The 18,874-nt window shown below is 30.2% G+C and overlaps 1 protein-coding gene across 2 annotated transcripts in view; it reads left to right on the plus strand.

The window, feature by feature from the left end:
• The first annotated feature begins 1,598 nt into the window (after positions 1 to 1,598).
• LOC148272641 (putative cytochrome P450 301a1, mitochondrial) overlaps positions 1,599 to 18,874 on the plus strand; it is a 55,442-nt gene continuing 38,166 nt past the window's right edge. Inside the window, exon 1 of one of the 2 annotated variants that reach the window (XM_088239784.1) lies at positions 1,599 to 1,937. The gene's annotated coding sequence lies outside the window, so the exon portion shown is untranslated. The remainder of the gene's footprint in view (positions 1,938 to 18,874) is intronic. The other variant, XM_088239785.1, reaches the window with a different exon arrangement.

Here is an 18,874-nt window from a genome sequence, read left to right on the forward strand (position 1 = left end):
ATGAACATTCAAATTATCTTCGTCGGTAACCTATAATTGAACATGTTCAGAAGAAAAAAATTGTATGCATATTTTTCTATTCATATAGAAAACTTAATTTTACTTTGTAGATAAAATTGAAGATAAATCTTCACTTCCCATTGTAATCGGGGCCCTGGGATATTTTTTGTACGGCGCTCTCGAGGTAATTTTTACAAAAATGGCGCCGTAAAAGCTTTACAAAATTACAGTAATGTAGTAAATATGGTTAGATATTAGATAAGTATAATCGTTTTTGAAGACTAGTTTTTTAATCTGGATAGTCAATAAGACCTAATATTTATGAATCGGGTTGTGGTCCCGTGGCTAGTGTTGCAGACTCACGGGCCAGAGGTCGGAGGTTCGAACCCCACTCTACTCCAATTTGATTTCCTATCCCCAAATTCCTATTGCAACAAAAATTTAAATATTTGGGTAAATTATAAGAACGCTAATATTTCTTTCTTTAAACAAATAAGTTATATCACTCTTATTTTTTTTAACGTAACAAAACATTTTTTACATTGGTGTGAAGCAACTTGGAATATGCATCACAAATATGGAATCTCATGTACAATGTACAGATATCACGCATTGAAAATATACAAAAGAAATTCGTTAAGTACTCGCGTTTCCGGTTGAAACTTGAGTTTAAATCCGATCAATATATTTAAATATGTAAAAAACATCACTTATTACCGCTGCAAAAACGTCGTGAAATAGCTGATATGAAATATCTATTAAAAATTGTCTCTGGATCAATTGACTGTCCTGAACTACTGTGCGAATTCTTAATTTTCCTTCCAAAGTTCTAAGGAATAACCCTCTTCTTCATATTCCTCTTGTTTCATCTAATTGTAGGCAAAATTAATATTTATGGCGAACTTTTGATAATTTTCATGTAATAAGAAAATCATTAAACGTAGATTTATTTGCAAATAATCATAATGACGTGCGGCGTTTGCTTTCAAAATAATTCGTAGTATTTTTTCTTTTCTTTTTGATTTACATTAGATTACTGTTCATTTTGTGTTCGAGAATATTTTTTAACTTACTGTGAACTTGTGAAAACCTGTAATTGGCTTATTTGTAATTTGTTTTGTTGTATATAAATAAGATAAATATAGCTGTTGATTATCCAAATAAAGAATAAATTAAAAATTTAAAAAATATATCAAATTTTACGTTGCACTGAACTTCCTCATTTTAAAAATGAAAACCTAGTATAATTATGTTTTATGCATTGATACATTTGTGTTCAAAAGATTTTTAATTTCATTTTTGTAGCGTGTTATTTTAAAACTGTGTGAAATAAGCTTCCGGTGTATACTCACATAATATTATGTTACATTAACGTTTTTCAATAAATATATTTTAAAACAATGTAACACGACGTTACATAACTGTTTGCAGATGGATTTTTTGCAATCTTTACAATTAATAACTGCTGAATGAATAAGTGAGTCTATTAATTAGAAAATTTCCCACTTTTTGGACAGCGTGAATTTTATCCGTGGACCATATTTTCAACTGTCGTTTTAGAGGGCCGCTCTCGACGGAATTCTTACAATTTTCTCGGTCAGTCGATCTTCGGCGTTGTTACACATCGTATCACTGTGCGTCAATGTATAAACAATAGGTAAATTCAAAGAAAATTTAAATAAATGAAATAATTATACATTTAAGTTATTTTAACGATACAGTTATTCGTATTATTGTGAAAGTTAAGTGCATTTTTATGGTTTTCACGAAAAAAAATATTGATAAAGTGAGCACCTTTTCCGCTGTGGAGTGAGTTGCGATGTAACTGGCGAAACAGCTGTTACTTTCATCATTTATCTATTCGCTCCCAGTGATGCATAGGTCACTGCGTTAAAACTCTAATTACAGCGTACCTGGACTATTTTGTCATATCAAAGGTAAGGATAGTTTAACGCTTTAGAAGCCAGTCTAAGGGAAATGAAATATTGCTATGTAGAACCACCCTTAAAACGAATATTTCCCAGGAATCGAACCTGGAACCTCAATCATGGCAGGCGAATCGCCTATCACTGTACGTATTTATGTTTTACTGTCCAAAAAACATTTTATTTATTATTCATAGAAGTGGCTTGCTGAGGTTTTTATATCAATTAGGCTTATTTATTTTTTACGTATCTTATTTTTTATTCATATGTACTTTTACAACTAAATAAATAAAATAAAAATATATATGAAAATAAATTAAATTTCATAAATATAACAACAGTAACAAACACTGCACTAACAATTGTCAAATAAATCATAAATAAGTTTAGTTTAAAAAATATTTAATAATGCAAAAAAGAAAAACATTTTTCAACATATTTAAACATTGAACCGTCCTTTTCCATCAAGTAGTGTTGCTAACCCTTGGTGCTGAAATAGTCAAACGTAGTACCTACATACTAACAATTTTTTTACGGTGACTTGAATGAATTGATGCAATTAATAACCTTTACATAAGCAGTGCTACATGCGTGATTATGGGATTTATTTTTTGATGACTTGTATGAAGGGCGTCGGAGTTAAGAAATTGAAAAATAATGAAAATAATAATCTAATCCTATGTTATTAAATTTTTGTAATTTCTATAATGGACATAGGCTACTGTGATACAAGAAAATGAAGTTTTTACTATTATTCGTGTTTGCAATATGGTCATGTGGATGTATGACAATATCCGACAAAGGCCCTCTACGAGTATAAAGGCGGACATATTCTATTATGGGAATTTCTTCCTACCTACCCGAACCGTCCAGTTTGAGAAAATAAGAAGTGTATGGACATATTCGAGGTAAATTAACATACAATCTTATTATTTTATGTAAAATATGAAACAAAAATGAACTAAAAATCTACACTATACCATGAAAGGAAGAGGGGGATGGGAAAAAAAGGAAAAGTGTAAAGGAAAAACTAAAATATTTAGATAGTGACATTTTAATCTTGATTTAATTGCCCCCGTCTTTGAAATTAGTGGGAAAATTATTCCACAATCGAGCAGCTACTACTATGAAAGAGGGAGTAAAAAAATGGTAGCGGTTAATGGATATTAAAAGGGTTCTCTCTTTACCAGAACAAAGAGATGGGCCATGTTGTGATATAAGTTGGAAGAGCTCTCTCAGATAAACAGGTGAAGTGGGATTATTCCAAAAATTGTGAAGAAGTGATAGAATATGAATGTGTCTTATATGGCAGTGTAGTTGATGAATCTATCACTTAGAATACTATCATACGGACTATTCAATTGTAGTCTCAATTTTTTTTGACTTAAACATTTTTTTGACAATCCGTTCATACAGTTTTGGTTTACGGGGATGCAATTACTGGGATAGCAATTCGCCCCGGGTAAGCAGATGAAGTTAATACAAAAAAAACCGTACAAAAGACAGACCTTTCGCATTATTTGCGTGGGGCAGATAAGCCTGCACGACCTCTTACTGACCGAATAATAACATTGATATTCTGCAAACGTCAATCAATTATGCTTATGATAGTTAATACCTAAAAATATACATTTATTGCCAAGCTATTTTGTCTTCCGAGCATTCAATAATTTATAATAGCCTTTTCTAAACTGCTTGTGTTCAACAAAACTTTTTAATTTGCTTATTGACAAAGCCCAAATATTATAAGGTATTTTATTGTAAAGGCGTGTACAGTTGTCTTGAAAGTAATTTATTCATCCATTCAAAAAAACACTCGTTTACAGATTCATGAGCTTATTAAGGCTTTTTAGGCTGTGCTCGTTTCAAGCCAAAACAATTAACAGCTATAAAAAATACATAGTAAAATAAGTTAAATTAAAATGACATGTGATGCATTAGAATAATACCAATCCAGGAATATATATAAACAGGGTGTTCTTTAAACCCTGTCACATCCGAAACCACGATGATCAGTATGGGCAAGAAGACATATTAGCATATTTAAATAAATATTTGGAATAAAGAAAAAAAAAAAAAAAATCCTTCTGCAGGGGAAAAGTGAGGGGAGGGCGGCGCAGTATCAGACTCCCCCCTTTCCCTTCCTCGTTTCACCCCTGCAGAAGTAAACAACCATTTGCTTTTTTTGTTTTTTTTTTATTTTTTAATTTTGTTCGATCTAAAAAAATATTTTCAAGTGCCAATATGTCTTCTTGCTCATACTGATGATCGTGGTTTCGGATGTGACTGGGTTTAATGAACACCCTGTATATATTGCCAAACTCACAGCGAAAATAGTAGATATAAATTTAATGAAAATCGCGATATTTGAAATTTGAAAAAAGTAACGCGTTTATTGACAAAAAACATTGCTTTTTTGCAAAAGTGAAATCGATGGGAAGACCCACGGTCTTTTTAAAAGGTTTCGGTATGTGGAGGAATTACTTTCACTGTTTTTTTATTCAGTGATTGTAATTGAAATTTGTTCATGAGGAAGAATGACAATATCCGACATAAGCCCTTCATATAGTTGGTCAAGCTGACAGTGAAAGGGTCAATGAAAGCTCTAGAATTAAATTCAATAAATTGAAATTGCAGATTATGAAATTGTAATTGAAAATTAATAAGGCTATTCGAAGACCCACGGACTTTAAAACAAATTTTCAGGTTTGTGGAGGGAGTACTTTCACTGTCCTTTTTAAATCAAGGCTTTAAGTCAAAGTTATTTCCTTGTTGTGACAATAATTTCATGACTTCTCGAGGTGATAAAACTGCAGTGGCGAGCCGTGGTTGATTTTACAGGTAATTTCCAAAAAATGATCATTAATTTGAAAGTTATATAATTATAGATAACTATTTTTTCCGTGGTTCTGTAAAAATCAACTCAAACAACAGTTATCATTATCCACGCGATACAACACACATGACTATTTCAATACAAAACTTGTACTAAAGTTTGTTAACAAATACCACAATGACATTCAGCAGTAACTATCAACACTGAGCACTGGCCGTTTCCTTTTAAAATGAATAATGCCAAAAACAGCTACTGCAAACGCCACATGTCCTATGTGATACATAATATATCAATGGTATTCTATAAAAGAAAAATAGTAATTCGGAATTAATGTTCGAAATACTAGTTTTCAAATAGAGAATTTTTAAATAATATTTGTAATCTGTAGCTTGTTTTAGTACTAAAAAAGCTGACGTGGGTTAAAGATGTAAAATATAATGTATTTTTTTGTGTGGAGAAATAAGCTGAGGTAATCGGCTAGTTTCATCGTTCACTGAGAACGGGCTGGGCGCTGGGCGTACTTCATAGATTTTTTTTGTAGGAAGGTATAGTCATCGGTGGTAGTCATTTATAATAAATAACAATTATTTTTCCATAAAAATATTTACTGTAAAATATTATTATCGAAAGTATAATCGTAAGCTGTGCATAATCTCTTATTTTGACAATTCGCCTCTGTAAAGCTGTTATTGTGTACTCAGTAGTCAGTAACAGTTTTATCGACGGATCTCTTTACTATAATGTCTTCGCCAAATACAGTAATTTTCAATAAAATTTTGAGCTTGTCGTAATCTCTGCAGATTTAACCCATCAATAATATTTTGGGTTTATCCTAATCTCTGTAGATTCAACCCTTCAGTAAGATCAATTCACGATGCACTTTGGTTCAATTGACTGTCTTGAATTACTATCCAAGCTCTGCACTAATGTTCCTCCAAATGTTCTTAGAAAGAATACTCTTCCTTTACTCATCTTGTTTCATCTAATTAAAGGCAAAAATCGTATTTATGCAAACGTTCACTGATTTTAACACAATTGAGGATCGTTTTTTTCGAAACACGATATTCACCCGCATGGCGATTTTTTTATTTATTTTTAATATTTCACTTAAAGCCAGTATCAAAACGCATCAATTGCTCGAAGAAAACTTGCCAAAACACGCTAAAAACCACCTTAAAAAAATAACGATCGTTTTTTAAAAATACGATATTTTATCGTGTACGAGTATGTCCCCAATTTCAATAATTTATATTAAGTGTTAATTACAAGAAAATAATTAACTAATAATATATAAATTAGATTACTTCCAAGTTTAGTTGTAAGGAGTACGTTGTAAGGTTTTTAAAACAAAAATTGTTCACGCGATTTTACGCTAATCACAAAAACCCGCTTCGGAAAAATAGTGTTTCAGCGAATATCGAGTTTTGAAAAAACGGTCCTCAATTACGAAATCATTGAGAGGAAACGCGGTCTGACTTTTCTTCATACGGACGTATTCCTGTATTTTCTCCCTGGATAAAGGCACTAGAGCAATGATTTTTTTACGTACTTCAGACATTTATCATTAGCGTGTCCCTGTATGTTTTTTTGATAAATTGTTTCTTATGGGAGAACCCTTAAAAACACCCAGTTTTATCTGCCTTCTTCAGATGTACGGTAAATAAATAATAATTATAAAAACTGGTTTTGAAAATTTCTTTTTGAAACTCTTTAGATTTTATACAATACAATAAAATCGGTTCAGTTTTGGGGAGCGGAAAACAGTACTACGAAACGTCGATTTTGTCTATTTTAGTTAGGGATATTTAGTCCGACACGACGTGAAGTTGTCTTTTTCGCACAGTACCGGGGAGGTATCTACGAGGGAGTGAGAAAAACAATGTTCTTATACCTATCGCATATTCTCTTAAACATTTGAAAATAATCACAATAACGTACAGCGTCTTTTTCCGAGTAATACAAACTATTTTTTTAAAATATTTATTTAGTTTACTGCTTATTACTATTAAAATCGAAAACATATCTAGTCATGATCGCCAAAACATCGTAACCGACAGGAGCAATATTTTACGGGTGAATATGAATAGAAAAATGAACCGGGTTGCGGTCCCGTGGCTGGTGTCACGGACTCCTGAATCAGAGGTCCGAGGTTCGCACCCCGCTCTTCTACGACCTGGTGCCCATTTGTCAATAGTGAGTTATTTACAACTCATTGATCAAAATGCCCCCCAAAATTAAAATATTCGGGTAAATAATAAAAACGCAAATATGAATTTTTCTTGTTTAAAAAACTCAAAATATTTTTTCGTAATCTTAAAGGAATATGTTTTGAGAATCAAGTTTTGTTTCGAATATAAAATGTATATTTGAAGCATTACCTTTGTGGTTATTCATCATAATAAAACAAATATAAAATACTTTTGTTTTTAACCACTTTTTTTTTTCTTCTACCGACCAGTTTCAAAGCTACACAAGCTTCTTTATTTATTTGAAGAACTTATGCAGTCCATTCTAATTATGGTAAATACAATTTTTTATAATAAATACAGGCACTAATAAAATAAAATACAGCAAAATAAAATAAAATACAGCAAAATAAAATAAAAGCTAGGACAAAAAAAAGAAAAATTACTACCTCAAGACAAGATCCGGTCTATCTTAGTGATGTTTTATATCTATAAAGACTTACACCAAAAAATGTATAGATTAGTTAAGTATACCTTGATGTGTAGCTTTGAAACCAGTCGGCAGAAAAAGAAAAAAAATAAGTGGTTAGAAACAAAGTTGTTTTATATTTATTTAATTTGTTTCGAATATTTATTTTATTGATATCAATCGACTCGTGCTAATTTCGGTAAATTCGTGAGAGGTCGGTAATAAAGTGTTATTTGAGGTTACTTTCTTCTCCATAAAGAAAAATATTATTAATCTCTCTGTGATTCGTCACGAATAAATAAAGTTTGATAATCGATAATTCTTGTAAAATGATAGAGACAGAAATATGTTGCGTGTATTGAATAACAGCTGTAGGTATTACGTATGAACCGTTATTTAATTTATATGTGTCGCCGTAAAATAGTTAAAGATAAATGTCCGCATTTAACTGAATGGCTGGTCGCCGACTCACGGATCATAGGTCCAAGGTTCGATTCCCCGTCTAATCACAACTCAAATTCTACAACGATTTAATTTTTCTACTTATAATAATAATTAATAGTGCGTTATTTACATTTAATTGAAAATAGCCTTATAATTTGAAATGTTTGAATATTATAAGAACGCAAATATTTATTTTTATACAAAAAATATCTACGCAAAAAGTTCGGATTGCAAAGCGATTAAAATTTACATGTGTTGTAAATTCAGCACTTCGGACTTTTATTCTGCCCTACTGGCGATATGAGTTCGTCCTCTTGCACAATTAAATGGACCTTTAATCCAATCGCTTATTTTGCCTGTTAATTCCTAAAACTATGATGCAGTAATAAAACGATATATAAATTATATATATATTTTACATATAACGTTTTTTATCGATTGATTGAAGATCGTCATTACTTTTACTCTGTTTTTTTATTAATCACATCTTTTACGGTGTTTTTTTATGGTTTTACTTTTTACCGTGTATTTTACTATGTTTTTTAAAACATGTTTTTTGCCATGTCTTTTACTATGTTTTTTACTACGTATTTTTTTTACTACGTATTTTTTTTACTATGTATTTTACTGGGTTACTGAATATGTGTTATATTATATTTTTTACTACATTTTTGACTACACTTTTGACTTTATTTTTTACTATATTTTGACTGCTTTTTTGACAATGTTTTTTCAATTTATTTCAATATGTTTTTCACTATGGCTACGGCAGATGAGGAAACACCTAAATACATTCTATGTGAATGTGATGCTTTATATCATAAAATGAGTCTCATTCTCGGGGACCACAGGTTAAACCTGATGATGTTAGAGCTCGGCCCCTACCTAATAGCTCGACACTTTACAGATCTGGGCTTGGAGGGGGAGATTTAGCGAAATGTAAACTCTCGCCTTCCACACAGTAGCCAGGGTCTTTATAGACCTGGGCTGGTATTCCAAACAAAATTATAGCGCGGTATAGCGCGTTTTTACGTACTAAATACGGATTATAGCGCGCTGTAAACGCGTTCGGAATACCAGCCCTGGGCTTGGATGGCGAGAACTATTCACGGGGACCCGTCACAATAGATCTTAACAGGTCGCAGTGACGTCAGGAGCTTGCATAGTACTGAACCTCACCACTAAAAATAAGAATAAAAATAATGTCTACTACCTTCATTTATTTTTTTATGTATTGATTACTGTTTTTTATTTTTAAAATTTGAATGGCTTAAAATGGGGTAAATAACCCTAGTTAGATAGTCGAAACAAATTAGTATAAATGTATAATTTAATGTATATAATAAAAAAACTATACAACGTAATTAAGTACGTATAAATATGAAATAAGGAAAAGATTGGCCATTTTGATTTGGCGATGCCACACGTGCTCGAAGTCCAGATATACACAATACATATTTATAATTTTGTCACACGTCTATAAGCAGGTTCATAATGTGTTTTCAAGCTTATTTTTTCGAAGAACCTGATTTGCCAAAGGCTTTTATGTAAACCGGTTTGCGCCCAAATTTGCTCACTCCGATTTCACCTTTGCAGGTATTTTTACAATAAAAACAAGTGTTTGAATTTCACGTAAATAGCACTAAAGGCAAACATTATATTGCACAACAAATAAGATAAGACTTGTATAATCGTCTTAAGAAAAATAGCATCATTTTCCGAGTTTTACTTGCGAGATTTTTATTTATTTTAGTGTTCACTTGTTGATTTATTTATTAACACTTACGTGAATTTTAAAGATTTAAAAAATATTGACATCCAGCTAATTTATATTAAAAAATAAATAAATTGGAAAACTGTAAAAAAATATGACGGTCAAGGTAAACGTAATTTAAGAATCTTGACCTCCCTTTATTTTACTTTTTTGAAAAATATATATATTATTCCTGTTCTTTCCTTAGTTCCTCTTCTCTATCCTTTCAAACTCATTATCTGATTCCACATTTCTCATCCTTTCATATGTATGACATAATGTACTTTTATTAAGGCTTCTATGAGCGAGCCTTATCTCGCCATTAAAAAAGCCGTTATTTTTAATTAATTTGTTTTTTTCATGTATAAATCTTTTTAAAGAAAAATAATATTTGCTTTCTTATGATTTACCCAAATATTTAATTTTGAGGGCCATTTTCAACGAGTTGTAAATAGCTCACTATTAGAAAATGGGAATCAAATTGGGGTAGAGTAGGATTCGAACTACGGACCTTTGGTCCGTGAGTCCGAGACACTAGCCACAGGACCACAACCCGATTTTATATATTATTATATATTTTCGATTTTTAGTAAATATATTTTTCCAAATCTTCTTTTAACAAGTTTGTTTTTTGGTTGGCTGGAAGATATTGCTTTTAGCAATAAGTCCACAGAGTAATTTATTCTTTGTACTAAAAGATTAAAATGAATAATACGAAAATAACAAATTTATTTACGACTTTAAAAACATTAAGATTTTCATAGAATTGGCACTAGAAATGAAGATAAACTAGGTTTTCCACTACTACGCTACAAAATATTTGTAATTATGCATTATCTAAAGTTGCAAAATTTACATTTTAATATTTATATCTGATTATTTTTTTAATGTTATCTTCTTTGGAATGTTATTTTTCATTGTTTTATTCTTTATTAGTTATACTTTATTTTTCTGGATTGGTATTATTCTAAGGCATCACGTGTTGTTTTAATGTAACTTATTTATGTATTTTTTATTCCTGCTAATTATTTTGGCTTAACCCGGGCACAGCCTAAAAAAGCCTTCATGAGTTTATGAATCTATAAACGAGTGTAATTTTAAAAAGATAAATAAATTATTTTCAAGGCATCTGTATAAGCCTTTACAACAAAACACCTATTAATATTTGAGCTTTGTCAATAAGCAAATTTAAAAGAAGTTTAAAAAAGGCTATTATAAAATTATTAAATCTTCCGAAAACAAAAAAGTTTGGTATTAAATTTATGTTTTTAGGTATTAACTTCCATAAGAATAATTGATTGACGTTTGCAGGATGTCAATATTATTATTCTTTTAGTAAGAGGTTGTGCAAGCTTATCTGTCCCACGCAAATATTTGCGAAAGGTCCGTTTTTTTGTATGATTTCTTTCAGTACAAACTGTATCTGCTACGGGGCGAACTGCTATCTCAGTAATTTAATCCCCGTACACAGATGTTAAAATAAAGGCAGAATAATGAATGTTGCACAGTGTGTAAAGTTTCCACGTGAACCAGCCAATGACTGGTCATAAGCCCCGTAAATGCCTAGACTTCTATATTACCTCCTCTTTAATGTTCTTCATCTCTGTTGTAATATGTTATGAATACAAGGTAAAATAACATAAGAAAAAAAAATGTTTTGGAGTGACAATGTATTTCTTTAATTTAATCAGTTCCAGAGACAATTTTAAAATGATAAGTATTTGTCAAGTTAGTTTGTTTTATGAGTACTTAAATAATAAAAAGTAAATAATACATTCAAAATCTTCTATTAGTACATTATTTAAACAAAAAACCTGTTTTGAAATGACGAAATTTACATTTTCTAAAATATTTAATCTCACGTGGAAATCGAAGGTCAATTGATTAATTCTTGACACATAATTTTTAACCGCAGTCCGCATATGGCGCATAAGGCATTCAAACATAGTTCCAGGGTTCTGGTTCTATTTTACACACAGAACTGTAGTCTTCATCCGCCCGGATTCAGTGATTCAGTGGTTATCCGTGGCTCTATCTTATTGCATTCCTCATGGGCATGCTTGTATCTTAGAAGGGATGGGTTCACACTGACCAATTTTTCCAGACTGATAAGAGGTTCTATTTTGAACTCAGCCATTTTGGAGAGAATCAATTTTTATGTTTCTGATGGTTATCTCCTACAGCGTCAGCACAGACTGTTTTACCTCCCGGCTTCCAGAACCAACCTGCCTCTGGTTATGCCGATTGGAAGAGCTGTCAGGCAGCTGGACATTATCACTTTGGAGATTGACATCTTTCACATGAGTGAAACTGTGAGAGGCAGATACTCTTGCTATTGGAGAATATTTTTTTAAATTTTTGTTTAAATTTTTTTTTTTATATATATTTTTTTATTTAAATCTTAAAGTAGGGCACACATATCATACATATTGTTATGTGTGTTCTAATAATAACATTGCAAATATATTTAATTTATAAATTGTTTATCACATATGTCTTGACCATTATTTTAAATTTCGATATGTTTTTTTCTTCATAAATATTTTCTTCCATTTCGTAATACTTTTTAATTGCTTTAAATAAAATTGAATTTTGTGACTTTGCCTTTTTCCTAAATAGAAGTCTAATTTTGTTCTTTTCTCTAGTATTGTGATTATACCTTAATAATGTCGAACTATTGCTCAAGGGTTCCTGGTTTGATATGATGTACCAATATTTTGTTACTTGTGTAATGTTATTTTGGTAAAATGAATGAAACTTGGAATATGAACTATGAAAAAAAAAAACACGTCGCGTTTTTCTTGCAACGTATTTTTATTAAATTTCTTTTTTACATTTTTGTATGAAAACATTTCTCCACAATATCTATATTGATTTTGAAAATACAATAATTTATTCTAAATCCATTTCATATACTTTTATCGGTATTCGTAGTATGTGATATTTCCCTATTACAGTAAAATCACATTTAAATTTCTGTGTTCTAACCGGGAATCGGACCCGGAACCTTCCGTGCGTTATTCGAGCGTCTTAACCACTAAACGACCGAACATTTTTTCGCACCTTTAATTTTAAAAAAAAATTCATGTCGCGTTTTTATGGAAACACCCCATAGAGCAAATTTTATCCTATCGGAAGTGGGTATTTAACTGCATACCTAGCATACCTGCCCATCATCATGACAAATAAAAGCGTCATGACTGAGTATTTTTTTAATGGTGCCACACTAAAATAAGACGGTAATTTTCTACTGGTTAAACACAGGTTAGAACCTTGACCCTTTCAACCCAGGTGTTACACACAAAGTTGAAAATGTATTAACTTCCGTATCTATCGAAATTAAAGAGCGGCAAGTTTATTTTTTAATTACTGGTGTTACTCTATTTTTTTCTGCTCATGTTAGTTATCGGTATTGCAAAAAAAAGTTTTTTAGTTTTAGAGATGGATTGATGGAGGACATAAGTCTCCTTGGCAGTGCCCGCATACACGGAAAATTTGCTCGTTGTCAAACGAGAAAAGCTGCCCGAAGGAGCTCTCTGTAATCTGGTAGTCTTAGCATTTTTCTGCTGAAAGAAAGTATGTAATCCAGAAGCACATAATATGTGCTTCATTGGATTAAGAAAAGAGTGAAGTGAATCTTCACTGATTAGGATGAAATTGATTGGACATGATCAATTCGACGAAATAATTTCAAAAAATTTTAAAAGCCTTGAAATTATTTTTGTAAGCCACCAGATTTGTATATCCGGCAGACCTATAACAGGGCCACGGATAAAAGCGAGAAGCTCCATTCGGTAATCATAGAGACGAGGAAAGGAACAAGACCACAGCATGTATTCAAAAGATTGGTTAGGGTATCCGCAGCAGCACGAAGGGGAGTCAACTATATTGGAAACAAATAATTTTCGATTTAATTTACTATAATCTGCGAAAAATAATTTCGGTAGTGAAAAATATTTTATTAATGATTTATTTACATACATGTAGTTTATTACACATTATTTGAGACATAAGTCTCAACTCCATGAGACTTAAAATCCCGTGTTGAGATGGGACAAGCAATTATATGACATATGAGTATATCACCACAAATCTAGGATAAGAAACGCAAAAAAATATTTTTAAAAACATATCTTTATATGGCACATCAATATGGTAAACAGTAATCTCAAACATTCAAATATTACTTGATATTATATCATAATATTAAGTAATATTTTTTACCAAAAATTCTAAATAATTCCTTCAGTACATATTATAAAACATGAAAATTTATTCAGATGTAAAAGGGTTGAAACGGTATTGTCATGCGCAAGTGATCATAAGAAATAAGCAATTATTGTTTTATTGTTTTATTTCCAATTCTTGTTTTTTTTAATTTTAAGATCTTTGCATTTTAAAGTTGTTTGAGGTTTATCTGATTTTTCTGCCTTGTTTTCTGTAATATTGTTTTGCTCCCATTTAGTATTTGTATATATTATATGTTTCTGGCTAACATTACCGAGAATGGTAAAAGCCATAATAAATTAAAATAAATAATAAATAATTATAAAGCTAACTGAAATACAGTAAAATTCCTAATTTAACCTCAAATATTATTGACACACATTACAGCAGCATATAGAAGGTTCAGAGGGCTTTGTGACTTGCTGTTGTTTGCTCATGGTCTCCACTTTATAATTATGGGTGTCCACTTGCCATCATGAAGTGTTGGTAGGCCACATAAAAGATGGGTCGATGACATTGCCTCTATGGCCGGTAAAAAATGGAAGATGAAAGCGGGTAATAGGAAGGAATGGAGACGTTTGGAAGAGGCCTTTATCCAGCAGTGGACAGATAAAGGCTGAATAAGAAAAATAATAATTGACCGGCTTAAGTGGCTACTTTACACAATGCAAAACATTTATCATGTATGTGTCTTTGTTTGAGCATTCATTTTTATTTAAACCTTTTTATATATTTTTTAAAGGTAAATTCTTGACATACGAGTATTCCATTTTTGTAACCATAACTTGTTAGAAAATGGGAGACAAGTATACAAACCTCAAACCTCCTGATCCGGAGTTCGCGGCACTACTACAAAAGTATGAACGACTAATTGAAATACCCGTTAATACTTAGGACTCTAACAATACACATACAATTGATATGGACAGCAAAGTGGCGACATTATTGAGTGTTTTTTTAAAATTATAAATTTTGTTCCAAAACGGAATAAAATATAATGTATGAAGCCTATGTAAAAACAAAAATATGTTATATGCAACTACTATGGGGAAAATGAAATCAAAATGACATAAACAGACTACAAAGACAGCAAAATGAAATTTTACAGCTTTAGTCCTTAAAATATTGCTTGATTAGAATGACAGCTGTCAAACTAATTTCATTAGTGATGGGAAATTACTGATCACTGATCAAATCGATTTTATCAGTTATTTCATGCAATCATGAACCTCTGTTTCCAAAAATTGATATAAAAAACGCAAAAACAAGCCTATTATAGTGTGTTTAACACAATTATTCACCAAAAAATTAGACATTTATACTTTTTTCATGAACAACATCAAATGAATTATTTTTTTATTCGTTCAATTTATATTGATCAATTTGTCGCGTCTCTAACGTTTTTGCAAAATGATGTAACCTTGTAAGAACGTCGTTAATAATTAAGTTTATTTTAATTTTCTTTTAGTTTTAAAGCTGATTTTATATATCAACGTTGATTTATGTTTCAAGCATTGTATTAAAAAAATAAATTAACACGCCAGATACAAATGATTTTTCGTGTGTCAATATAAATAACTCCTTTGACGTTACTACAAAGTTATGTCGTCACTTTTTCTGACAACTGTCATTCTAACTATGTTACATTTTAAGGACTAAAGTACAATATATCTGTGATTAGTACCTATATGACCTCTCTTATCTAACAGCAACTAAAGAACTCTTCAAACAAACTAATCAATTAAATGTAACAAAACTCTTTCAGCTAAAATCCTTGAAATGTAATTATAAATAAACCACTGATGTTATTGAAGACGAAGAACTTAAACTTGAAAAAAAATGTATTAAACATGGACACAATACGATAATATCAGAACAATATTATATACTACATTCTAAAACGAGACAAGGACAGACGACACTTATAAACCTGGGATTGAGATTACACAATAAACTAAAAGACAAAACTAAACAAAACATTCAGACGACCTTTATAAAATATGTTAAAAATATCATCATTAACAATAGAATATGAATTTATAATGTGTTGACTTTTTGAAAATAAAACAGCTGAAATCTTTATTAATGTGGATGAGATTTATCCGACTGAATTATTTCGTCTAGGAAACCAACTAGTTCAATGATGGAAAAATATATTATAATTATTGAGAAAAAATCCCGACAATAATTATAAATATTTTAATTATGAATGACTTGAATGATTTGCAGTTTTTGGATAATGATATACATAATATTTGTTTATCCCAGTTGTTGAGGAAAAAATACCAAAAATAGGAAAAACATTTTTTGTCGTTCCATTGCGTTTTCTGCATAACAAATAAAAAGATTTTCTCTATTTATCATAGAAATAAAAAAATACTAAATCTAATTAAATTATTAATTAAATCTACGCATTTGGAATAACCTATGACCGGTTTGATCCCGTTTGCTCTTTGAGAGAGAGAGTATTTTTACTATAAACAAGGGTTTTTATAAACTATTTGAAGAGAACACTGGACAAATTAAGTTTAAAAAACTTTTTCACAGTAATTTGACCATTCGTAATAGTAATATAATTACACTTTTCATTATTGGAATGCCCTGCCCTATATTGCTATTTTACTTACTTGGCGTATAATATACGATGGTGATAGATAATAATTTCTTAAGATTTTTTAAAAGTATTTATTAGTTTATTTTGAATCTAAAAAAAGGGCACCCTTAAACATATTCTTTTGTTTGCTTTTATAACAACGAATATTTTGAATATTTATTTATTTATACGCCTTGCAGGCTTTTACATGTTTTAAATATATTTATATATAAATAACAGACATATATTTTACACAAAAGTAGCAAAAAATTGAAAATGAAGTAATAAGAATAAAAAAATATAATAAATTATCTTACATATAGTACATACATACATTTATTCCAGTAGAGAGAACAGAAGTTCTATTTTTCTCATCGGTTGTATTAAAAGAATCTTAAAATTAAAAGAATGTAGAAAAATTATAATTAAGAATACAGATATAAGTTAATAAAAGGTATACAATATAAAACAACATAGTATTATTTAAGTATTTAAATTTGGAGATAGTAAATTAATATACTGTCTTTTAAAAATTCAAAAACGTTGTATTAAATGTATCTATATTATTTGCATATTCATTAGCAAACACAGGAATTCTCCTTATAAGCGAGTGTGCACTGTAGTTTGTGGTAGGTGCTTTTATATAGAGGAGTTTATTAAATCGAGTAATCCGGCCGGGCACTTGAAAGTTAATTAGTTTCAACAGTTCGGAACAGTATAATATTTAATTTAATATTTTAAATAAAAATAACAAATCATTTGATTTTCTTCTAGTTTCTAATATGTGTAAATTTAAATATTTATTTAAGTATGTATAATCAATATGTTCAACTGGAATACCTAATTTAAAATTAACGAAATATTATAATATTTTGGACACATTGCCAGGAGGGAACCAGACAGCCTCGAAAAGCTTGTTGTCTGGGGTCTTCAGTAACTGATGATCTTCGCTCTGCCCAGAACAGGACTTCCTCGAGGCAGACCACAAAAATAATGATTGTGTTCAGCCGTCATCCTCAGTCAAACGAAAGGACGAAAGATATTATAAATATTTTTTTGTCTGAAAGACCTTTTAAGGACTTTATAAGTATTCTGGGGTAAAAACAAGAGTTTATGTAATGATATTTTAATAAGCTTAAATGCATGTATTGTTGCAGGTTAAGTTATTAATGATCCAATCCCGGTGAATCCATAGACAGTCAATTGGGGAGTAAAGAGGTTATGAACGCAAAACAAATCTTTTTTGAAGTATTATTTTTGCTTTTATGTACCACTTATATTTTTTATAATTTGAAAACCAACTAGTTTCGGCAATACTATGCCGTTTTCAGGGCTAATTACAAACTAAAATAACATATATACATTTTTCACAGTGAAGGTAGAGTGGGCGTGGCTACGGGGGTAGAGAAGAGAGGGGGTTTGTGTGTGGACTTAGGGAGAGGGAACATATTTAAAATGCGACTGTTACTAAGATTTATTTGATTATTAATAATATTTATTATAAATTAAATTTTTTTTCGTGGTTACCAGAGTGATAAATATATTATTGATTAAATTAACGGTTTAAATAAGAAATTTTAAAATTGAAAAGTTTTTTCAAGCATTGTCTAATAGGTAAAATAGTTTGGCTAGACAAATCTCTATCAATATGTTTTAGTTCTTTTACTTCACAAAAGTCAACAGATAAAAGAGTTGAGGAAAGTAGATGTGTAAACATAGGCTGAATAGAATGGTGAATGTTAAAGAGTACTTAAAGTGGCCACTTAAACCAGCCAGTAACATGTCATAGGCCCTCAAATGCACAGACTTCCACATTCATGAAAAATGTTTTTCTGTCTGTTGCTCATAAATAAATATTATTTTCTAATTAACTCCGAACACATTCATAATATTGTAAACAAAACTCGCAAACTTCTTGGTATTAACAATATAATGAGACACTCTTTATAAAATAAATTCTATTATACAAATTTATAAAGAAGAAAAAATAAAAGAATTTAAGATGAATAAGTCACTCAGATACCAACATAATATTAAAATTCCTAAATTCCCTAAATTCCCTCACAAGTCATGGTCAAAATATATTTGTCTTCAAAGGTGTAAAAAATTACAATAATCTTCCCAGTGAACCAAAAAATATTAAAAATAATATATCATTAAATAAATTTAAAGTAAATCTAAAGAAATTTTTAGAGCACGTGTAAAAACTACATTAAATTTAAATTAGTATGAATATATTATTGTTTTATGTTTTTTCTTTATATATCCTATGCTTTTTTTTCTCATGTACTCATATTTAAAATTATATAAACTCTTATAAATAAACAACTACAACAGTGTAAGTCACTCTCCAAGCACAAGAGTTAGTCTCTTTTTTTGCAGAGTTACAGAGATAATATTTACTAGATGTGTAAAAGTAGATATGTCTAGAATTTAAAAAA

The sequence above is a fragment of the Micrasema longulum genome, unplaced genomic scaffold, assembly GCF_059751315.1.
Source record: "Micrasema longulum isolate JH-2025_06_02 unplaced genomic scaffold, ASM5975131v1 h1tg002263l, whole genome shotgun sequence".
Classification (NCBI taxonomy): Eukaryota; Metazoa; Arthropoda; class Insecta; order Trichoptera; family Brachycentridae; genus Micrasema; species Micrasema longulum.